The 23,474-nt window shown below is 43.1% G+C and overlaps 1 protein-coding gene and 1 pseudogene across 6 annotated transcripts in view; both read left to right on the forward strand.

Annotated features, from left to right (window-relative positions):
• The window catches only part of MTUS2 (microtubule associated scaffold protein 2), a 491,802-nt gene that overhangs the window by 391,464 nt on the left and 76,864 nt on the right, over window positions 1-23,474 (forward strand). The window lies entirely within an intron of this gene.
• On the forward strand, window positions 36-7,146 carry LOC307176830 (2-iminobutanoate/2-iminopropanoate deaminase-like; annotated as a pseudogene). Its single transcript has 4 exons — window positions 36-45; window positions 268-399; window positions 3,592-3,694; window positions 6,587-7,146. The product of its transcript is annotated as a 2-iminobutanoate/2-iminopropanoate deaminase-like (transcript).

Raw genomic sequence — 23,474 nt, forward strand, 5'->3', positions numbered from 1 at the left:
GTGCAGGCTCTGAGATGAAAGAAAGAGGGGACACGATGGCAGCAGGTGTGGCGGGGAGAGGGGCCTGTGTGGAAAATCACTGCGGAGGGGAGGGGACGTGCGAGTCCATGGAGTTGAGGGGGCGCCGATAGAGCCCTAGGCTGGGTAGCTGGTTGACAGGCCCGACCTTGCAGGGCCTCCTAAACAGTGAGGGGGAGCCCGCTCCTTACGGAGGAGCAAAAGGAAGACCCTGTGTGGACGGTGATCTGAGCAGACTCACGTTTCCAGAACAGACGGGCAGGGAGACCAAATGGGAAGCTAAGGCTGTGGTCCACACGGGCGTGGATGGTGGTGGCTTGGACCAGCGTGATGGATGTGGAGATGGAGAGATGTCCATGGTGGTGGGAGAGATGTTAGGAGGTAAGTCGGGTAAGAGTGGTGATGTGTTGGAATAAGGGGTGAGGAAAAGGTAGCTGCCAGGCTGAGGTCAAGGTCTCTGGCTGGGGAACCACATGAATGGGGTACCACTCACTGAGATGGAAGATGTGATGGGTGGGCTCCGCGGAGGTTCCTGGACTGAGTCCTCAGACATGAAGAGCTTGAGGTCCTTTGAGACATCACTGAAGATCTCCAGTAGGCTAAATAGAACCGGTACTCTTGACACCGGTAGCTGGTACGTGTTGTCTGACTTTTAAGAGGAAGTGGCAGAGCATCTCCTGGGGGCCTTCATGGTCTGGGTCCAAAGAGATTCTTCTTTGGTATAAAACACAGTGCTTTTCCTTCCGGAGTTGGCCTCGTTTGTGAGATCAGATGACCACGTGACACAGTGAGAAATTATAAGTCAGTGTGTGACTGATGAGCAGAGCTCGGGCTGTGCTGGAAGTGAGTGCAGAGGCTTCCTGGGAAAACTGATACTCACACGGGACACACCTGGCAGGCTGAGGGACAGGTGGGAGGGAAGATAGTGATACACCTACGTGAGCAGGAGAAGAGAGAATTAACACAGCTCTGTGCTGTGACAGGGGCAGCGGGAGCGAGGTGGGAGGCCGACTGAAGATCGCAGCGTATACATAAGACATTGGGTCACAGCATCCAGCCGCTTAACACAGAGATGTATTTGAAGATGAGACTTGTATTCTTGGAATTGTGACTTTCTATTTCAGTGGCTCCTGGTCTTGTTAAAAGACAGATCAGTCCTGGCAAACGGCAAACCCAAGTTCAAATGACATGAAAATTGAGTGTGTACGCGCGTGCGCGTTTATGTATGTGTGTTTCTTTCCCACCGTCATGCAGAGCTTTAGGCAGTATCTAATAGCCAGCTTAGTGAAAATGATATTTTAAAATAGATGTGAGGGCCTCAAGGAAATGATGTCTATTTCCACTCCTAATCTCAACTATTGGGGGCAGCTGGGGTGACCTGTAATCAAACCTGGGGGCCCTGCACTGAGAGGGAATGGACAGCTCTGGAGAGCCAAGCCAGAAATGGAGTAAATGACTATTCTCGGATTTTGGTTCACCTGGAAAAATGTCTTCTGATTTGAATAAAAACATGTGTCGGCACAGGGAGGATGTCTCTTCCCAGGCTTTGGGCTTTGAGTTGCTGCCACGCCAGGCCTGCCGTCTCCCCTTGCCTCCTTTGGGAGTGGGAGCCAGCCCCTGTGATTTCAGAGCCCATCAGAAAGTGTTCACACGGGAGCATAGGAGAGGGCAGCCGCGGGTGTGGGCTCGCCCTCCTGATGTGCTAGGAAAGGAGACCCAGTGACCATAACATCAGCATCTTCTAGTTCCATCTGCTTATTACTGTCCAGGGAGCCTGTCCACAGGCTACTTACAGAGAGGAGGCGTTTGTCTAACTTCTGACTGTCCACTTTTTTCAGTAATAGGGAAACGGACTCATGCGAAACATACAAAGTAGTTCAGGGACAACCACTTTGGGGCCTATTTAAAATAACTTGACCTATATTGTCTATAATTAAACCTGGAGTGGGATTGCGTTTTGAAAAATTCTCTTAAGCTGATTTATCCTTTTTCAGTGCACCACAGCAGAATCCCCAAAGAAAGGGAGAAAAAATATCTGTGTGTATTTATAAAACATCCTCTTTGGATGAATATATTTTGTGAGAGGAAGACAGCAAGGGGAAATATCACAGCCAAAAGGATTATCTTCTCTTCCGTTGGAAGAGACTTTTTTATAATGAAACAAAGTCCTGATGGGTTCATTCCATTTACTTGTCCAAGTCCAGTGGAGATCCTGTGTTCATTGGACTCTTGATATTATCCGAAACTTCTGATATAGTCAGGATTTATGCTCCCACTCAATAACAATACCAGCTTTCTGCAGTCCAGGGTCTGATCTGTTATATTCTGTCCAGGAGAAAGTAGTTTCAGATGCAGAAGCACGTGTGTTCATGCTCTGGGTGCTCTTTCAGCACGTAGGGTGGGAATCCAAACAGTCCAGGAGAAGGGCTCGGCCCAAACTATAGAATTCCCACATCCTTGAACAGTCTGGGCCCCTGGAGAGCAACAGGACTGAAACAAGGGCCTCTGCTACTTGGGATCGCTGAGGCTCGTATTCTGTGTGGTTTGTTTCTCTTATCTTCGGTCCCGACAACAGCTCGGACACATGAGAGCTGTGCGGCCACAGCTGCCGACCTCACTCCAGGCCACACACTGCAGACAGCCAGTGCCGCCACGAGTACAGCCTGGGAATCATTCAAATGCGGCAGCGCCAGCCAGCAGTGTCCCCACCCCACTCCTGTGTCCAGACTGCCTTAGTGTAAGCCCCTTCACCTGAGACAGTTATTCCCAGCTGAAAACGGACCACAGCTGCTGCTCAAATAGTACTGGTGACCTGAAAACATCTAACTACGGTTTTCAAAATACGATTAGGGGGAACCACCATATCAGTTTATAACACTAGTGTTGGGACCAGATTTTAATTCCAATCCCAGTTCGATTCATCCATTCATTTCATTTTTCTTCTGGGTCTCTGGTGTGCCAGCCATGCTGCTGGGCCCCCAGGGTCCCTCAGGGAACAAGAGGCACCCTGACTTCTGGGCTACAGTGGGTGAGCGTGAGGTAAGGTATCAGGAGCGTCGTAAGGCAGGCTGAAGATGTGTCATCATTTGTAAGAAATACAGGATGATTCTACCAAAATACTCTCCCAGCACATGTTCTTTTATGGTCTGACCAGATCATTTCCGGTTTCATTGTCCCAGTGGCGCCGAGAGTAACTCTTTCAGCCTGTCCCTGTTCTCTGAGGAGCGATGCTTGGAGCACCCCTGGGTGCTGGGCACCCCACACCCACAGATCACTGAGTTGCCCGCCCTTGTTGCCCAAATGCCCAGGCAGAGAGGGGGTAGGAAGTTTAGAGATGGCAGAGACAGCCAAGAAGGTCCCAATTGCTTCCTTCCAGAGCCTTTTCTTTACTGGTCTTGCGCTTCCCATCAGAAAAGGGGGCTAGAGAATTCCTTTAGCCCCCTGCCCCATCACACCCACACTGGGCAGGGGCCCCGGTGTTCCCCAGCGCTGAAGTCTTTAGTGCAGGTGTCCTACTGCCTGGCATCACTGGAGCCCTCCCTCCACTGGTGGCCATCTGTCCTGTCACCCCAGCTTCGGGGCAGATGAACGGCAGGATGGAGCGGCCATGTGTCAAGTCAATCAGTGACAGAATCGCCAGCACCTACACCACCATCTCATCCGGACGTGAACTGAAGTGAGACATTTTCTTGTTTGCCAGAAGAGGAGAAAGATTCTCACCCACTGGGAGAAAGACATGATTATTTTAGCTTTCTGATCCAACCTTTCCTTGCATCTTCCCATACTGGGAAAGGTAAACCAGCAGGAGTGGGTGAAGGGTTGGCTGTGAGGTGTGGGGTGCTTAGGAAAGGTGTTTAGGGAGAGCTTGGTTTCCAGTTGCTTAGCTGGGTGGACGGTGATGCCATTTTGCTGAGACTGATGTGGTACCTTCCACAATCTAAGGAACTGAGGTCCTATCAGTGGCAGTTAGCATTTTAAAATCCTCTTAGTGATATTTACAGCTATCATGATAAAAACTAGAAGCTCCGTTAGCCTGTCCCACCTAGAAATAGAGCACATAACCCCTGTGTTTGTAGCAGCACTATTCATAATAGCCAACGCTTGGAGACAACCTAAATGTCCATCGACAGATGTATGGAAAAAGATGTGGTACCTATATACGGTGGAATACTACTCAGCCATAAAAAAAGAATGAAATAATGCCATTTGCAGCAACATGGATGCAACTAGAGATGATCATACTAAGTGAAGTAAGTCAGAAAGAGAAAGACAAATACCACATGGTATCACTTATATGTGGAATCTAAGATATGACACAAATGAACATATTTACAAAACAGAAACAGACTCATGGATATAGAGAACAGACTTGTGGTTGCCAAGGGGGAGGGGGAAGGATGGGCTGGGAGTTTGGGATTAGCAGGTGCAAACTATGAGATATAGAATAGATAAACAACAAAGTCCTCCTGTATAGCACAGGGAACTATATTCCATATCCTATGATAAACCACAATGGAAAAGAATCTAAAAAAGAGTGGATATATGTATATGTATAACTGATACACTTTGCTGTACAGCAGAAATTAACACAACATTGTAAATCAACTATACTTCAAGTAAAATAATCAAAAAAAAAGAAAGAAAGAAAGAAGGAAACACAGTGCATATATGGTGGTGGCAGCGCTTCAGCCTGTGCGCCGTTTGCTGGAGCTCAGAACTTTGTTGTGCTGCCCTGTGAAATCACTGCTGTGTGGCTCTGAGGACCCAGCACAGCCCCTGCCCCAGAGCCAAAGTGGGTTGTCCCCCCTCTACCAGCCTACAAGAAATCACCCCGTGGTTGGGCAGCAACCAGGATGAGGGGGCTACGGCTCATCCCGGGCTTGCTCACAACCCCAGCGTGTCCCCGGGATTGGCCTTCAGTCTGCTCTCAACCCCAGCGTATATGCCCAGGGTTGGCGTTCAGTCCGCCGGCGCCAGGCCCTGGGGAGCTGCGGATCTCAACAGTGGAAGAATCAAGGTGCGACCCAGAAGGCTGGCTTTGTCCTCTTCTCTTCATCTTTTACGCTTTCCCTGATTCATTTTGTGGGTAAATGAGGTGACATTTGATGAAATGCAGCACTCCGAGCTTTCTAAACAGAAGAGTCCTCTGCCATCTCCCCAAACGGAAAGAATGCTCAGACTAAACTCGGTTCTCTAGGATCCAAAGTCCGGCTTCTGTCTGCACACGCAGAGCTTGGATTTAATTCTTTATTTTGGCTTCCTAGCTATCAAGACAGCTAAAAGCCACGTTCATAGCTTATAATAATCAAGTCAATTTTGACTTTCCTACTACACATCATTTTATCTTCAAACTGAGAAGTAATTAAGCCACCTTTGCAGGCATTGCAGATTGGGCTAAAAACGAGGGAAATGCGCTATGGCACAGGGTCTGTGAATGACTTATATCGGATTATCACCTCTGAGTAGAATTTGAGTTTGACTCTGTTAGTATATGATTTTTGATGGGCACGTTTTCGCCTTTTGTCTCCATCTGAACTGAAAAGACAGGTTCATACTTTGTGTCTCACTGTATATATCTTGCCCAAGGCTGTTGTCTTGCCCCCAGCCGTCTGTCCTAGTGGAACTGCCATCACAAAGTGCCATTGCATTTGTTTATCCATCCCTTCTTTTTCTCATAATGGTGACGATCTGTAAATTACGCTTGTCAACATCTCCTAGACGCTGTTACATTCTGGATGGCTGTGTGCTCCTGGGCACAGCTGTTTCAATCATTGTTTCCTTTTACTGACAGAAAGGGGAAACCAAAGGTTGTTTTGACAATAATCTTTTTTTTTTTTATTAAAGAGAAACTACTAGAAGGAAGGAAGAGTAAGGAAGCATGAGGCCCAAATTATTTGTAGGAGAGGGATGTACAAGAGGGTCAAGAGTGGCTTATGAGTCAAATCAATTGATGCGTTGGACAAACAGTGGGTTTGTAAGATGCATTTACATTGAATCTGAAAAGATGTTTTGAACTGAAAGAGGCGTTGGCTGGGAGCAGAGTCACTGCAAATGTTGCCGTTGAAAAGGTGGGGTCTCCTTGCTCCAAGGGCACGTAGAGAGTCAGGCTGAGTTTTGCCCTATTAATAAAATACATAGGGCGTCCCTGGTGGCACAGTGGTTGAGAGTCCGCCTGCCGAGGCAGGGGACGCGGGTTCGTGCCCCGGTCCGGGAAGATCCCACATGCCGCGGAGCGGCTGGGCCCGTGAGCCATGGCCGCTGAGCCTGCGCGTCCGGAGCCTGTGCTCTGCAACGGGAGAGGCCACAACAGTGAGAGGCCCGCGTACCGCAAAAAAAAAAAGAAAAAAAAAAAGGAAAATCCATAGCGTTTATGCACAGCAGGGCCAAGATTTTTAATTAGAATGCCTAAAATCCATGTTTATCATCGGTTCACTAGGCTATGCTGTACTTCCACTTAACAAACCCTTCTGGGGATGCTACTCGTTTTGCTTAAATGGCAATTTTAAGAAGACCAGAACAGACCCGTGAGACACGTGTAGGAGCAGTATACGGGGTAGTTGTCTCCAAGGGAAAAAGCATTAGCCGTGTCGTCTTTGATCAGAAAGGTGATCGGCACCGCGAAAGCCCCAGCGGCCATTGGTCCCTACAGTCAGGCTGTGCTAGTCGATGGGACCATTTACATTTCAGGACAGCTAGCCGTGGATCCTGCAAGTGGATAGCTTGTGCCAGGAGGGGTGGCAGAAGAGACTAAACAAGCTCTTACAAACATGGGTGAAATCCTGAAAGCAGCGGGCTGTGACTTCACGAATGTGGCAAGAACAGCTGTTTTGCCGGCTGACATAAACGACTTCAATACTGTCAATGACATCTACAAGCAGTATTTCCAGAGTAGTCTTCCCGCGAGAGCTGCTCAGGTTGCTGCTTTGCCCAGAGGAGGGCAAAGTGTTGAGACTGAAGCAGTAGCTGTGCAAGGACCCCTCATGACAGCATCGCTCTGAGTGGGCCCAGTGTTATTTAGTCTGGAATCTTAATAATGTTTTTAAATTAACATCTTAATTTTTACAATCTTTGTTGGGAAGTGTAAGGTTGACTGAAATATCTGAAGTTATTTTGGAAACACCATATAATAAGGGGAATTGAATGTGAATTGAAGATTAATGATGAATCTAGTTACTGATGTTATAAATTACACCTCTATAACACTCATATTACTGGATGTGGGAGAAGAGACACGCATTACATAGTTACTCAGAAAAATAAAAGTAAAGGGAAGTGCCATGTAGGAAAGATGAGTTGCTGTTCCTGAGAAATACTAAGGAGCACACCTAATTCAGTTAAACCCTGTTAATTTAATGGTGTGAAATACTTAGTTCTCGTGTCAGATAACACGATTCTGCTTTTACTTGAGTAAAATTAAAGCACTTAAGTTTGAATGGTAGAGGTAAAGGAGAAGCAGCTGACCAAATTTTATATAGGTAATATTTTTCTAATGGAAATAAAATAGCATGCAGATTTAAAAAAAAAAAAAGACCAGAATATAACTCTTTGTGTCAGAATTCATTAATACATTCATTATGTTGGGGGAACACTGTCATGTCATGTTTCCAAAACATAATGTCTTTTGGATTGTTTTAAAATTGCTGTCCTGCAAAATTCATCAGCAGTACACTGAGAAAAGGAGAAGAAGTCCTGGTCTGTCTCTCATGCTGTCAGAATTGAAGTGAAGTACATAACACCCATCCAGGACTCCTACACTGACACAGTTTGGGGGTCTTGCTTTCCAAGCTTCATGAAACTAATTACAGTTGTTTGTGGACTAACGAACTTGTATTTTTGTGGTCTTGTGCTCAGCTGTGGGAAGGATGTCACTCAGTCACCTCCTGTGGGAGAACACTGCCAGACATTGATGAAAGACTCTTTAAAAGAACAGTCACATAGTTTGCGTCACTTAGAGGCTTATAATCCAAAGAATGAAAGAGGACCACATCTCAAAACACCAGGAAACACAAACAAAGGGAACCTGTAATGAGTATGTAAAAAGTCCTGGTCTATGTGTTTCAGTTCTCTGGCATTTGAATCTATATAGGTAAATGATGTGTTGAAAAAATCCCAGAGTCACTATTAGCTTAGCCTGGAATAATGCCTGGTATATAGTAAGCATTCAATCATATTTGTGGGTTTTTTAAAATTTCTTAAAATTAAAAAAAATTAAATTTGTTTTAATTGAAGTATAGTTGATTTACAATATCATGTTAGTTTCAGTGTACAACATAACAATTCAGTTTTATATATATATAATATATATATATATTATATATATATATATTCTTTTTCAGATTCTTTTCCCTTATAGTTTATTACAAAATATAGAGTATAGTTCCCTATGCTATTATACAGTAGGTCCTTGCTGGTTATCTATTTTATATATAGTAGTGTATATATGTTAATCCCAACCTACTAATTTATCCCTCCCTCCAGCCCCCTCTCCCCTTTGGTAACCATAAGTTTGTTTTCTATGTCTGTGAATCTCTTTTTGTTTTGGAAATAAGTTCATTCGTATCTTTTTTTTTTTTTTACATTCCACATATAAGTGATACCATAGGACACTTACCTTTCTCTGTCTGGCTTACTTCTCTTAGTGTGATCATCTTCAGATCCATCAGTCATATTTGCTGAATGAAATAATGACATGAAAAGGATTACTACAAAGTGCCGTACAATTTGTAACCTTTGAAAATGTAATGTTAGGATTGGAGGTTGTGACTATCACAGTGCTTGGTACAGATTTGCTGTTTTAGTAAAATTAAATTCAGGAAGGATTTCCTGTGTAGCTACCATCTTGCCTGCATGGAATCCAAAGAAGGAATCCAAGTCAGCCACGTTCTTAGTGGGTTTGGGGGGCTTGCTTGTAGCGCCTCTCGTCAAAATATTTTCTCCAAATATGTCTGGAGAATTGGGACATGGGAACCACATGTCTGCAATTCCCCCAAATCAAACGCTTCTGGGGAGATGTAGGCCAGTGACGAGGGAGTGGAGCCAGGTTTTCGTTCTTGCTCACCCACTGCCCAGGGGGCAGCCTCTGTCTGAGACCTACATCCAGTTAGGATACCGATCACACTTAATTATGGTTTGTTTTCATCCTTGTACTCCTTAGCCATCACAGAAAAGCCAGCCCTGCTCCCTCGTCCATGACTACCTCATCCCTTTTAGGAACTTGTCTTCGGTTCAGTTTCCTAGAAGCAGAGTTGGAGACAGGGATCTCGGTGCCCCTGAGTTACAGGGAATTGTGCTCTAAGAACACCCGTGAGGGAGTCAGGGCAGGGACATGGCAGGGCTGCTAGGACCATGCTGAAACCTGATGAATGGGCCACAGCAGTGTTTCCGAGAGAGGGATATGCTGCCCCCTCAACGCACAGCAGCCTCCAAGGCCATGTTTCTCTCCTGGTGTCAGGAAGTTCAAAGTACAGTAGTTGGTCCTTTACTTTGGAGGAAATGTTCTCCCTTGCCACAGACTACCGGACTCCTAAAAACTTGATTGACGTGCTGGCCCCTGTATCTTTGAAGAGTTCTTCCCTTACCTTCGGGAGCACATGATTCTGACCAAGACCTTCAAAGTACTTGTCATTCTTTGCTCACCCAAGTGGATTAACACAGTTTCATCAATGTCCTGGACCAGTGTGATCTTCTGCAAATGTTCAGATGGCCTAAGTCCTTTCAGACTTTACTGTGACAGAGAGCAGAAGAATTAACCCAGCCCTGGGACGAGGCTTCCATGAGTAATGGTCATTCCCTGTGGCGTTAGCTGCTTCAGATCCTCTGTTTTGATCGGGGTGGAGGATGCATCCGCCAACTCAGTAGCCACAAACCACACACCAGGGTCCGTGTCCACCTGCTCTAGAAAGTATTACCACATCAGGCACATTGAAGCTGGTGGGTGAGGTTTGTGGTGGAGCTGTATCTCTCACCATGATCCATCTGGGTTTTTCTAGGGGCCAGGCTAGTGAATTGAGTGGGGTATGATGAGGACCACCAGCCCTGCATCTGTTAAGCCTTTGGAAGCGGCACTAACCTCTGCCGTGCCTTCTCGGATACAGTCGTGCTCATAATGTCCTGTCTTACCTGGGATGGGAGGGGACGGTTTCATGGACTGCTGCTTTGACATTCCTATTACAATAGTTCTTACTCCATAAGTCAAGGAACCAACGTGAGGGTTCTGCTAAGACTGTCTATTCTGATCGTGTATTTAGGAATTAAGGAAATAATCACTGAGGTCCATGGACTTGATGGCTACACCATGACTTGAACGTGGTCTAGGACTCCCATCAGTTACCTGGGTCCCATGTGCGCCTATTATAGCAGGGGTGCCTGATAGTGCTTAGTACCAGGCCACTGGGTGCCAGTGTCTGCCACGGCCCTGGATCCAACATCCCTCAGGAGGTCTGGGTATTCCCCTTTCTACAATACACAGTTAGCCAAGTCAAGACCGTAAGTTTCTTTGCTGAAGGACTAGAGGAATCACTATACATATGTGTGTCATGGTGTTTCAGAGTCTTGGGGACCCAGTTTCTTCTTCAGTAAATGGGTTTTGTGTCTGAGGACTGATCTCAGTCTGGAAGCTGGACAAGGCATCCTGGCTTTCCACTGGGGTGACTCACCTCAGTCTTTGGCTTGCCCACTCCTGGTTTCTTTTGGTTGTATGTCAAGCAGTGCCCTGTTGGGTGCCCGTATGTCTTGTCTCCAGGAACACTGTGTTCTCTTCTGTAGGTCTTGCAGCTCACCCAGCATACTGTCCTCAGAGTCTGGCTGATGGCTGAGCGCTGCCACATGGCCTTGGGCATCCTGGGATCCTCTTGTTCCCATGGATACTGGAAAGTCCTGTTTTGTGACAGCATCTCCTGCTATCAGCTGGGGCTTACAGAGGAGAGCCTCTGCTGAGCTTCTTGGTGACAGCGGTGTAACCCCTGTCACCTTAGTTAAAGGTCCTCCTGAGGACCATAGTCAGCTGGTGGGTCTTCCAGTCTCCCAGCTTGCCCACTTCTCCAGCTTTGTGTCCCTTCCTCCGTGGGCTGCTGTGGCAATTCTGAGGTCCCTTCTTCATTGCTTGTGGGCTCTCGCTTTTTCCAGGCTTCTCTGGGCCGGATCCCAAACCCTTGCAGGGAATGAAATCTTTGTCCTGGAGAGTGCCATATCAACAGTCTCCCCGTCATCCAGCTTCACACTCTGCTCTTCCCCTCGACCCGCACCCTTGGGATCCACTCCCAGGCGTATTCTACTGTTCCTGCCGTGAAACCTTAACCAGTTCCTGCCGGTCCTTTGGTTTTTAATCTCTGTCCTCCCTCTGCAGGCCTAGGACTTTCTGGTTGGCTCCTGCTGAGATCTGACCCTAGTTATTAGTGTGGTCACTACCAGCGGAGGTGGGGCAGACCTGAGGAGGACAAGTGTGGTCCTCTAAGGCACCCGCTTCATTTGGGAGAGGTGGGGGGGTGGTTCTGTTCACCAACAAAGCGGGGATAATCACTTCTGCAGCCCGCAGCGTTTAGAGAAATATGAGCGCATCTACCCAGATACCTTCATACTGAGTGTCGAGATCCCACCCCTTCCCCCTCAGGGCTTTGCCTGTGATGTAGGAGACTTACCAGAGCTGAGAGTCTTCCTTCTCTGAAAGGACGTGCCTCTACTCTTAGATTAGATCCTGAGCCTAGTGGACGGGGATGAAGGTTCCTTACGTGCTGCCACGGAGACCTCTGGCTCATACTTAGCTTCGATTGACGCTTCGTTGCCCCAGTCTGTCCTTTTCTCTTCAAAGCATCAAAGCATCAGCAGTAGCCACCCAGTTTCGTGGTCCCCCAAATCCCTGTATCCCTTCAGATCTCACAAAGCCAGAGACAACTCACGAGCCAGTGTGTCCTTCCCCCCACGCGTCCTTTCCCAGTTCAGCACACGTGCTGTAGAATTCCAGGGACCATCGCTACTCCTCCGGCCCCATCATCGCCAGGGGCTGGTGGATGATTCACCTCCAGAATCCATCCTGAGGGTCTGCTTCCCAGCACTACTTCTGGGACCACCTGCTTTACATCAGCCTCCCCAGAAGCAGAGCTGAGATAGAGACTCAGGTGCTTGGCATTTATTGAGGGTGTAATCTTCAGGAAAAAGCCATTAGGGAAGCAGCGCAAGAAAAGGGAAGCAGCTGAGCAAGGGTGTGGCCTGGGTGAGGTCTAGTCATGCCTGATCCACAAAGAGCCTCAAGGACATAAATTGCCCCCAGCGTTCTCCTGTCCAGAGGTAACGAGCTTTAGGACAACCACATTGACCTTCTTCTAAAATGTTCTCTCCATTTCCTTGCCTTAACTAAGGCTCTTAACTGTGCACGTACCAACTATTTCTTGTGTTTCCCACCCAAACCTCAGACTTCATCCTAGTCTGAGGCTGTGTCTGCCTGCTACCCCTCCTTGCCAGGCTCAGCTACCAGCTTCTCAGATGCTCTCATGACCACCCCATCAAGCCCCATTCATCAAAGACTGTCAGGCAGGCTCCCCGTCTTTGCTACACCGACTTGTCCCACAATTACTGTAGGTTTTACCAACAGCTGACAACTAAACCTCCAATTCTTGGGCCTTCTTAACTCCCGATACCTTTACAATTCCACTTCAGCTATCTGCTCCGTGAATAGGTCCTGGATTCTGCCTTCAGCCAGATCCACTTTATACCCTAAATGGTCAGATCTCGTTCTGACCAGTCTGCTTTCTCTGCCCAGCTCTCATCTCTGACTCCTGCTAATCCTCTTCTTCAACACACAAAGACCTCCCTCCAATTGCTAGGGCCATCTTGTTTCTTCCACTGTGTCAGGACCCTTCTTATCTCCATTCCCTCTATGACCCAGGACCCCTTGGCTGAAAGGTGAGTCCCTAGACCAGCAGCATTAACAACGCCTGGGAACGTTGGAAATGTTTAGTCTCCGGCCCCGTCCCAGACCCCCTGAATCAGAATCTGCATTTTAACAAGATACCCAGGTGATCTATATGCATAGTAAATCCAAGCAGCACTTCTGTAAGCTGCTTTACCTGCAGGTTCCCTAACTGTTGTCCTTCTGCCAGATCTGCCCAGCAGAACTCTGGTCCTACGAGGACACTGCAGTGTGGATACTCCTAGTTACGAGCCATGGCTGATCTGTGCCTCCAGTCATGGTGGAGCTGTCAGGCTGTTGTTTATCAACCCTTCTATTTGTTTTTGTCATCTGCAGTTTCTCTCAACAGCTTTTCCAAATGCTTACCATTTCCTTCAAGCCCTGATTCAAACCCCGACTCCTCTTTATAAATTAAACTAGTTTTGCTTAATATGTATTAGAGTAAAATATTTGCTCATGTTTTTAATCTCTTTGAATGTAATTGTTATATTTTGTTAATACAAATTTTTTCCAAGAAAGAAAGAGAACTGTGGAACAATTAGGAATTAGAAAGAAAAAAAAAGGGAACAAATGGAACAAAACCCACCTGTTTGATTGTGTTACCGTTGCAGATATCTGTTCTATTACTGTACTTCTTTGTGAGTTTGATGTTTTATATTTTCAAAGGAAATTTAAAGATCATGCTGGTGCAAAGAGAAATTTAAAAGTTTCCCTTGATAATATGTACACTGGCCAGCCCACGTGTCTCTCATTATACCCTTTGCCTAATCTGAAAAACTGCAAACCAAGAATTTAAATTTGAAATGACCTTGGGTCTGAATAAAAGAAAAATCTCCTGAGAGGAATGCATTCTCAACCCAGGCCTCAAAGAATTCTTGCAGGCAGAGTTCCAAAAAGAGGAGCACACAATTTTTTTAAAAAATCACAAAAAGTCCCATGTTAGAGCCAGCAGAAAACAACAAACAAGAGAACCACATACAGAAGACTTCATTATTAAAATTATCATAAACAGCGTTCAAAAACAAAGCATGCATAGAGGGAAGTCCAAGAAGGAGGGGATATAGGTATACATATAGCTGATTCACTTCATTGTACAGGAGAAACTAACACAACATTGTAAAGCAACTTTACTCCAATTAAAAAAAAAAAAATTCTGCTTAAAAAAAATGTGTGCGTAGGGGCTTCCCTGGTGGCGCAGTGGTTGAGAGTCCACCTGCCGATGCAGGGCACTCGGATTCGTGCCTCGGTCCGGGAAGACCCCATGTGCCGCGGGGTGGCTGGGCCTGTGAGCCATGGCTGCTGAGCCTGCGTGTCCAGAGCCTGTGCTCCGCAACGGGAGAGGACACAACAGTGAGAGGCCCGCGTACAGCAAAAAAAAAAAAAAAAAAAAAAGTGTGCGTAATATGTGGAATTTTTAAATTTTTATTTTGTGTTGGAATATAGTTGATTAACAATGTTGTGTTAGTTTCAGGTGCACAACAGAGTGATTTAGTTATAGATATACACGTATCTGTTCTTTTTCAAATTCTTTTCCCATTTAGGTTATTACAGAGTATAGAGCAGAGTTCCCTGTACTATACAGTAGGTCCTTGTTGGTTATCTGTTTTAAATATAGCAGTGTGTACATGTCAATCCCAAACTCCCAATCTATCCCCTCCCACCCTTCCCCACTGGTAACCGTAAGTTCATTCTCTAAGTCTGTGAGTCTGTTTCTGTTTTGTAAATAAGTTCATTTGTATCATTTTTTTTTTAGATTTCACATATAAGCGATATCATATGATATTTGTCTTTCTCTGTCTGACTTACTTCACTTAGTATGATAATCTCCAGGTCTATCCCTGCTGCTTCAAATGGCATTATTTCATTCTTTTTAATGGTTGAGTAATATTCCATTGTATATATGTACCACATCTTCTTTATCCATTCATCTGTTGATGGACATTTAGGTTGCCTCCAGGTCTTGGCTATTGTAAACAGCGCTGCAATGAACATTGGGGTGCATGTATCCTTTCAAACCATGTTTTTCTCCAGTTATATGCCCAGGAGTGGGATTGCTGGATCATACGTTAACTCTGTTTTTAGTTTCTTAAGGAACGTCCATACTGTTCTCCATAGTGGCTGTACCAACTTACATTCCCACCAACAGTGTAGGAGGGTTCCCTTTTCTCCATACCCTCTCCAGCATTTATTGTTTGTAGACTTTTTGATGATGGCCATTCTGGTGCTGGGAAAACTGGACAGCTACATGTAACACAGTGAAATTAGAACATTCTTTAACACCATACACAAAACTCAACTGAAAGTAGATCAAAGACCTAAATGTAAGGCCAGACACTATGAACCTCTTAGAGGAAAATACAGGCAGAACACTCTTTGACATAAATCACAGCAGTATCTTTTTGGATCCACCTCCTAGAATAATGGAAATAAAAACAAAAATAAACAAATGGGACCTAATCAAACTCAAAGGCTTTTGCACAGCAAAGGAAACCATAAACAAAATGAAAAGATAACCCACAGAATGGGAGAAAGCATTTGCAAACAATGAGACCAACAAGGGATTAATCTCCAAAATTTACAAATAGCTCATGTGGCACAATATCAAAAAAACAAACAACCCAATCAAAAAATGGGCAGAAGACCTAAATAGATATTTTTCCAAAGAAGACATACAGATGGGCAAGAGGCACATGAAAGGATGCTCAACTTCGCTAATTTTTAGAAAAATGCAAATCAAAACTACAATGCAGTATCACCTCACACCAGTCAGAACGGCCATCCTCAAAAGGTCTACAAGCAATATGTGGTTTTAGAAGAGAGTCAATCCAAAGTATGACTCAAAGACTGTAAAAATTCACCAAAGAATCAAGTAGAAATTCTCGAACTTGAAAAATAATTAATTGAAATTTAAAACTTTATGGTTCAGCTACAGAAGAGATAATTCATGAAATTGAAGATTTGAAGAAATTACAGCACGTAGCCCAGGAAGACGAAGACAAAGAAATGGAAAATAGCAAAGGTTAAGAGACATGGGGTGGTGGGGGTAAGAATGAAATAGGCCGACATATGTAATGAGACTTCCAGAAAGAAAGAAGAGAGAGAATTAGGAGAATCATCATTAAAAACTATCATGACCAAGACTTTTTTCAGAATTAATAAATGACAGGAACCCTCAGACTTAAAAAGAACAACGAATCAAAATAAATAAAAAGAAATTCACACGCACATACTGTGTGGTATAATTGCAGAACACAACAAACAGAAGATTTTTATAGGAATCATAAGGACCAAAAAAAAAAAAAAAAGAGTATCTACAAAAGGAGCAACACAAACTGGGGAGTAACTCCATAGCAACAAGAATGGAGAGAAAACAGTGGAATAAAGTTCTGGGAAGAAATAATTGGCATTCCATGTTAATAAAACTTACTCCCAAAATGTGGAGAAAATAAGGACATTTTTAAACAAACAAGATTGACTGGGGGGTCGGAGTCAAGATGGCAGACTAGGAGGACATGGAATTCATGTCTCTGCACAGCTAGGGCCCCTACCAGGCACTAGTGGGGCACCACGGACACCTAAGGTGACAGGAGGAACCCCCAGTGACCAGTTTGCGGGATCTTGGTTCCCAGGCTGGACGTTGGGCCTGAGCTCCTGTGGTGGGAGCTCCGAGTCCAAACCACTGGACTAACAGAGAACCTCAGACCTCAGGGAAGATTAATCGGAGTGAGGCCTCCCAGAGGTCCTCATCTCAGGACCAAGACCTGGCTCTATCCAACTGCCTGCAAATGCCAGTGCTGGATGCCTCAGGCCAAACAACCAGTAAGACAGGAATACAGCCCCACCCATCATAAACAAACAAACAAACAAAAAAATATGTGACAGACGAGGGAGCAAGGTAAAACCTAGAAGACTAAATAAATGAAGACGAAATAGGCAACCTACCTGAAAAAGAATTCAGAGTAATGATAGTAAAGAAGATCCAAAATCTCAGAAAAAGAATGGAGAAAATACAAGAAACATTTAACAAGGATCTAGAAGAACTAAAAGAGCAAACAAACAGTAATGAACAACACAATAACTGAAATTAAAAATATTCTAGAAGGAACCAATAGCAGAATAACTGAGGCAGAAGAACAGTAAGTGAGCTGGAAGATAAAATGGTGGAAATAAGTGCCAGGGAGCAGAATAAAGAAAAAAGAATGAAAAGAACTGAGGACAGACTCAGAGACTCTAGGACAACATTAAACACACCAGCATTCGAATTACAGGGGTCCCAGAAGAAGAGAAAAAGAAAGGGTCTGAGAAAATATTTGAAGTGATTATAGACAAAAACTTCCCTAAGGTGGGAAAGGAAATAGTCAATCAAGTCCAGGAAGTGCAGAGAGTCCCATACAGGATAAACCCAAACAGAAACACTGAGACATATATTAATCAAACTATAAAAAATTAAATACAAAAAAAATATCAAAAGTAGCAAGGTAAAAGCAACAAATAACATACAAGAGAATCCCCATAAGGTTAACAGCTGATGTTTCAGCAGAAACTCTGCAAGCCAGAAGGGAGTGGAAGGACATATTTAAACTGATGAAAGGGAAAAACCTACAAGCAAGATTACCCAGCAAGGATCTCAATCAGGTTCAACGAAGAAATTAAAACCTTAACTTCTCTAGGCAGGAAACACAAGAGAAGCAAAAGACCTACAAAAACAAACCCAAAACAATTAAGAAAATGATAATAGGAACATACATATTGATAATTACCTTAAATGTAAATGGATTAAATGCTCCAAACAAAAGACATAGACTGGCTGAATGGATACAAAAACAAGGCCCATAAATATGCTGTCTACAAGAGACCCACTTCAGACCTAGGGACACATACACACTGAAAGTGAGGGGATGGAAAAAGATATTCCATGCAAATGGAAACCAAAGAAAGCTGGAGTAGCAATTCTCATATCAGACAAAATAGACTTTAAAATAAAGACTATTACAGGAGACAAAGAAGGACACTACATAATGATCAAGGGATCGATCCAAGAAGAAGATATAACAAATGTAAATATTTTTGCACCCAACATAGGAGCACCTCAAGATATAAGGCAAATGCTAACAGCCATAAAAGGGGAAATCGACAGTAACACTATCATAGGAGGGGACTTTAACACCCCACTTTCACCAATGGACAGATCAACCAAAATGAAAATAAATAAGGAAACAGAAGCTTTAAATGACACATTAAACAAGATGGGCTTCATTGATATTTATAGGACATTCCATCCAAAAACAACAGAATACACCTTCTTCTCAAGTGCACATGGAACATTCTCCAGGGTAGACCATATCTTGGGTCACAAATCAAGCCTTGGTAAATTTAAGAAAATTGAAATCATATCAACAATCTTCTCCAACCACAACACTATGAGACTAGATATCAATTACAGTAAAAAAAACTGTAAAAAATACAAACATATGGAGGCTAAGCAATACACTACTGAATAACCAAGAGATCGCTGAAGAAATCAAAGAGGAAATCAAAAAATACCCAGAAACAAATGACAGTGAGAATAGGACAACCCAAACCTATGGGATGCAGCAAAAGCAGTTCTAAGAGGGAAGTTTATAGCAATACAATCCTACCTCAAGAAACAAGAAAAATCTCAAATAAACAACCTAACCTTACACCTAAAGCAATTAGATAAAGAAGAACAAACAAAACCCAAAGTTAGCAGAAGGAAAGAAATCATAAAGATCAGATCAGAAATAAATGAAAAATAAAAGAAGGAAACAATTTATAAAGATTAATAAATCTAAAAGCTGGTTCTTTGAGAAGATAAACAAAATTGATAAAGCATTAGCCAGACTCATCAAGAAAAAAAGGGAGAGGACTCAGATCACCAGAAATAGAAATGAAAAAGGAGAAGTAACAACTGACACTGCAGAAATACAAAGGATCATGAGAGATTACTGCAAGCAACTCTATGTCAATAAAATAGACAACCTGGAAGAAATGGACAAATTCTTAGAAAAGCACCACCTTCTGAGACTGAACCAGGAAGAAATAGAAAATATAAACAGTCCAATCACAAGCCCTGAAATTGAAACTGTGATGAAAAATCTTACAACAAACAAAAGCCCAGCACCAGATGGCTTCACAGGTGAATTCTATCAAACATTTAGAGAAGAGCTAACACCTATCCTTCTCAAACTCTTCCAAAATATAGCAGAGGGAGGAACACTCCCAAGCTCATTCTACGAAGCCACCATCACCCTGATACCAAAACCAGACAAAGATGTCACAAGAAAAGAAAACTACAGGCCAATATCTCTGATGAACCTAGATGCAAAAATCATCAACAAAATACAAGCAAACAGAATCCAACAGCCCATTAAAAGGATCATACACCACGATCAAGTGGGCTTTATCCCAGGAATGCAAGGATTCTTCAATATATGCAAATCAATCAATGTGATACACCATATTAACAAACTGAAGGAGGAAAACCATATGATAATCTCAGTAGATGCAGAAAAAGCTTTTGACAAAATTCAACACCCATTTATGATAAAATCTCTCCAGAAAGTAGGCATAGAGAGAACCTACCTCAACATAATAAAGGTCGTATATGATAAGCCCACAGCCAACATCATTCTCAGTGGTGAAAAACTGAAACCATTTCCTCTAAGATCAGGAACAAGACAAGGTTGCCCACTCTCACTACTATTATTCAACATAGTTTTGGAAGTTTTCGTCACAGCAATCAGAGAAGAAAAATAAATAAAAGGAATACAAATTGGAAAAGAAAAAGTAAAACTGTCACTGTTTGCAGATGACATGATACTATACATAGAGAATCCTAAAGATGCTACCAGAAGACTACTAGAGCTAATCAATGAATTTGGTAGAGTAGTAGGATACAAAATTAATGCACAGAAATCTCTTGCATTCCTATACACTAATGACGAAAAATCTGAAAGAGAAATTAAGGAAACACTCCCATTCACCATTGCAACAAAAAGAATAAAATACCTAGGAATAAACCTACCTAAGGAGAAAAAAGACCTGTATGCAGAAAACTATAAGACACTGAAGAAATACAAACAGATGGAGAGATATACCATGTTCTTGGATTGGAAGAATCAACATTGTGAAAATGACTCTACTACCCAAAGCAATCTACAGATTCAGTGCAATCCCTATCAAAGAACCAATGGCATTTTTCACAGAACAAGAGCAAAGAATTTCACAATTTGTATGGAAACACAAAAGACCCCGAATAGCCAAAGCAATCTTGAGAAAGAAAAATGGAGCTGGAGGAATCAGGCTCCCTGACTTCAGACTATGCTACAAATCTACAGTAATCAAGACAGTATGGTACTGGCACAAAAACAGAAATATAGATCAATGGAACAGGATAGAAAGCCCAGAGATAAACCCACGCCTAATCTATGGTCACCTAATCTATGACAAAGGAGGCAAGGATATACAATAGAGAAAAGACAGCCTCTTCAATAAGTGGTGCTGGGAAAACTAGACAGCTACATGTAAAAGAATGAAATTAGACAGCCCTCAGAATGGGAGAAAATATTTGCAAACCAAGCAACTGACATAGGTTTAATCTCCAAAACATACAAGCAGCTCATGCAGCGCAATATCAAAAAAACAAACAACCCAATCCAAAAATGGGCAGAAGACCTAAATAGACATTTCTCCAGAGAAGATATACAGATTGCCAACAAACACATGAAAGGATGCTGAACATCACTAATCATTAGAGAAATGCAAATCAAAACTACAATGAGATACCATCTCACACCAGTCAGAATGGCCATCATTAAAAAATCTACAAAGAGTAAATGCTGGAGAGGGTGTGGAGAAAGGGCACCCTCTTGCACTGTTGGTGGGAATGTAAATTGATACAGCCACTATGGAGAACAGGATGGAGGTTCCTTAAAAAACTAAAAATAGAACTACCGTACGACCCAGCAATCCCACTGCTGGGCATATACCCTGAGAAAACCATAATTCAAAAAGAGTCATGTACCACAGTGTTCATTGCAGCTCTGTTTACAATAGCCAGGACATGGAAGCAACCTGAGTGTCCATTGACAGATGAACGGATAAAGAAGATGTGGCACATATATACAATGGAATACTACTCAGCCATAAAAAGAAATGAAATTGAGTTATTTGTAGTGAGGTGGATGGACCTAGAGTCTGTCATACAGAGTGAAGTAAGAAAGCGAAAAACAAATACTGTATGCTAACACATATATATGGAATCTAAAAAATAGTTCTGAAAAACCTAGGGGCAGGAAAGGAATAAAGACGCAGATGTAGAGAATAGACTTGAGGACATGGGGAGAGGGAAGGATAAGCTGGGAAGAAGTGAGAGAGTGGCATTGACATACATACACTACCAAATGTAAAATAGATAGCTAGTGGGAAGCAGCCGCATAGCACTGGGAGATCAGCTCAGTGTTTTGTGACCACCTAGAGGGATGGGATAGGGAGGGTGGGCAGGAAACGCAAGAAGGAGGGGATATGGGGATATATGTATATATATAGCTGATTCAGTTTGTTATGCAGCAGAAACTAACACAACAATGTAAAGCAACTATACTCTAATAAAGATGTTTAAAAAAAAACAAATGCTGGAGAGGGTGTGGAGAAAAGGGAACTCTCTTGCGCTATTGGCGGGAATGTAAATTGATACAGCCACTGTGGAGAACGGTATGGAGGTCCCTTAAAAAACTAAAAGTAGAACTACCATATGACCCAGCAATCCCACTGCTGGGCATATACCCTGAGAAAACCATAATTCAAAAAGAGACATGTACCACAATGTTCATTGCAGCACTATTTACAATAGCCAGGACGTGGAAGCAACCTAAGTGTCCATCGACAGATGAATGGATAAAGAAGAAGTGGTACATATATACAATGGAATATTACTCAGCCATAAAAAGAAACGAAATTGAGTTGTTTGTAGTGAGGTGGATGGACCTAGAGTCTGTCATACAGAGTGAAGTAAGTCAGAAAGAGAAAAACAAATACCGTATGCTAACACATATATATGGAATCTAAAAAAAAACTGGTTCTGATGAACCTAGGGGCAGGACAGGAATAAAGACGCAGATGTGGAGAATGGACTTGAGGACATGGGGAGAGGGAAGGGTAAGCTGGGAAGAAGTGAGAGAGTGGCATTGACATACATACACTACCAAACGTATAATAGCTAGCTAGTGGGAAGCAGCAGCATAGCACAGGGAGATCAGCTCGGTGCTTTGTGACCCCCCGGAGGTGTGGGATAGGCAGGTTGGAAGGGAGATACAAGAGGGAGGGGATATGGGGATATACGTATGCATATAGCTGATTCACTTTGTTGTACAGCAGAGACTAACACACATTGTAAAGGAATTATACTCCAGTAAAAATGTTAAAAAAAAAAAAAAAGATTTACCCGCCTACAGACTCTCATTAAAGGAACTTACAAATAACAAAAATGAGAAAAAATAATCTCAGAAAGAAGGTCTGATTTGGAAGAAGAGATGTTATGTCTGGAAATGGATGTGTTATAAGCAGTCAGCACTTAATGAGGAATGAAGGAAGAACCCCAGTAAAACAGTGGGCGGCAATAAAGAAGAAATAAGGATACAGACTGCCTTGGAAGAGCTTATGAATTGATTGAGACCTTAAGAACATCTCCGAGTGGCACAGAAATGATGAAATGATAAAGACCCAAGGTTCTGGAAAAGAGGAGATTGTGTGATGTTATTACTGCGGCATATGTTTAATAAACTGAAAAGACCTAATATCTAATCAGAGAAGATAGTAATCTCTCCTGGAATCTCTGAAATCTGGCCTTTTTTCTTCCATGGACTGAACAGAGGGTCGTAGGATGGCCCTTTGTCAACAATGGCCAGAGTTAATGCTGAAACGTCATTATTAGTTATTCATTCCTACGAGTTAAACAAACCCTCTCCCTAGGATATAGTATGCATAGCAGTTCAGAGGTGCACCTGGCGCTTTAGCAGAGTGGGCCTGGGTATCATTTTTAAAATCTCCTACTTATCTTTTTTCCCTTTGGTTGTTTGTCTTTTGCATGTTGATTTATGATAAATTATATATTAGAGATGTTAGCATTTTATCTATCATAAGCGTTGCAAAAATTTTCTTTGATCTGTAGATTTCTTTTTACTTGGTTATGCTGTCTTTTAACATATATAAGATTGCTTTGCTCTGTAGTCAAGTCTATGACTATTCCCTTTATGTCTTATGGGTTTGATTTCATACTTAGGAAGACCTTCCGTCCCCAAGATGATAAAGATACTCATATATATTTGCCACCAATACCGTGATAGTTTTAATTTCAATGTTTAGATCTGAAATCCATATGAAATTTGCTTTGGTATGTGGTTTGAGGTAGTGGGTTCACCTTTTTGTTTTTCCACGTAAGTAGTCTATTGTCTTAACACCACTGATGGATACTCCGTTACTTCCCATGGATTTGAAATGCCACCTTTATTATATTATGAGTTCCAAAAGGTAC

The sequence above is a fragment of the Stenella coeruleoalba genome (genome assembly GCF_951394435.1).
Source record: "Stenella coeruleoalba genome assembly, chromosome: 18".
NCBI classification, from domain to species: Eukaryota; Metazoa; Chordata; class Mammalia; order Artiodactyla; family Delphinidae; genus Stenella; species Stenella coeruleoalba.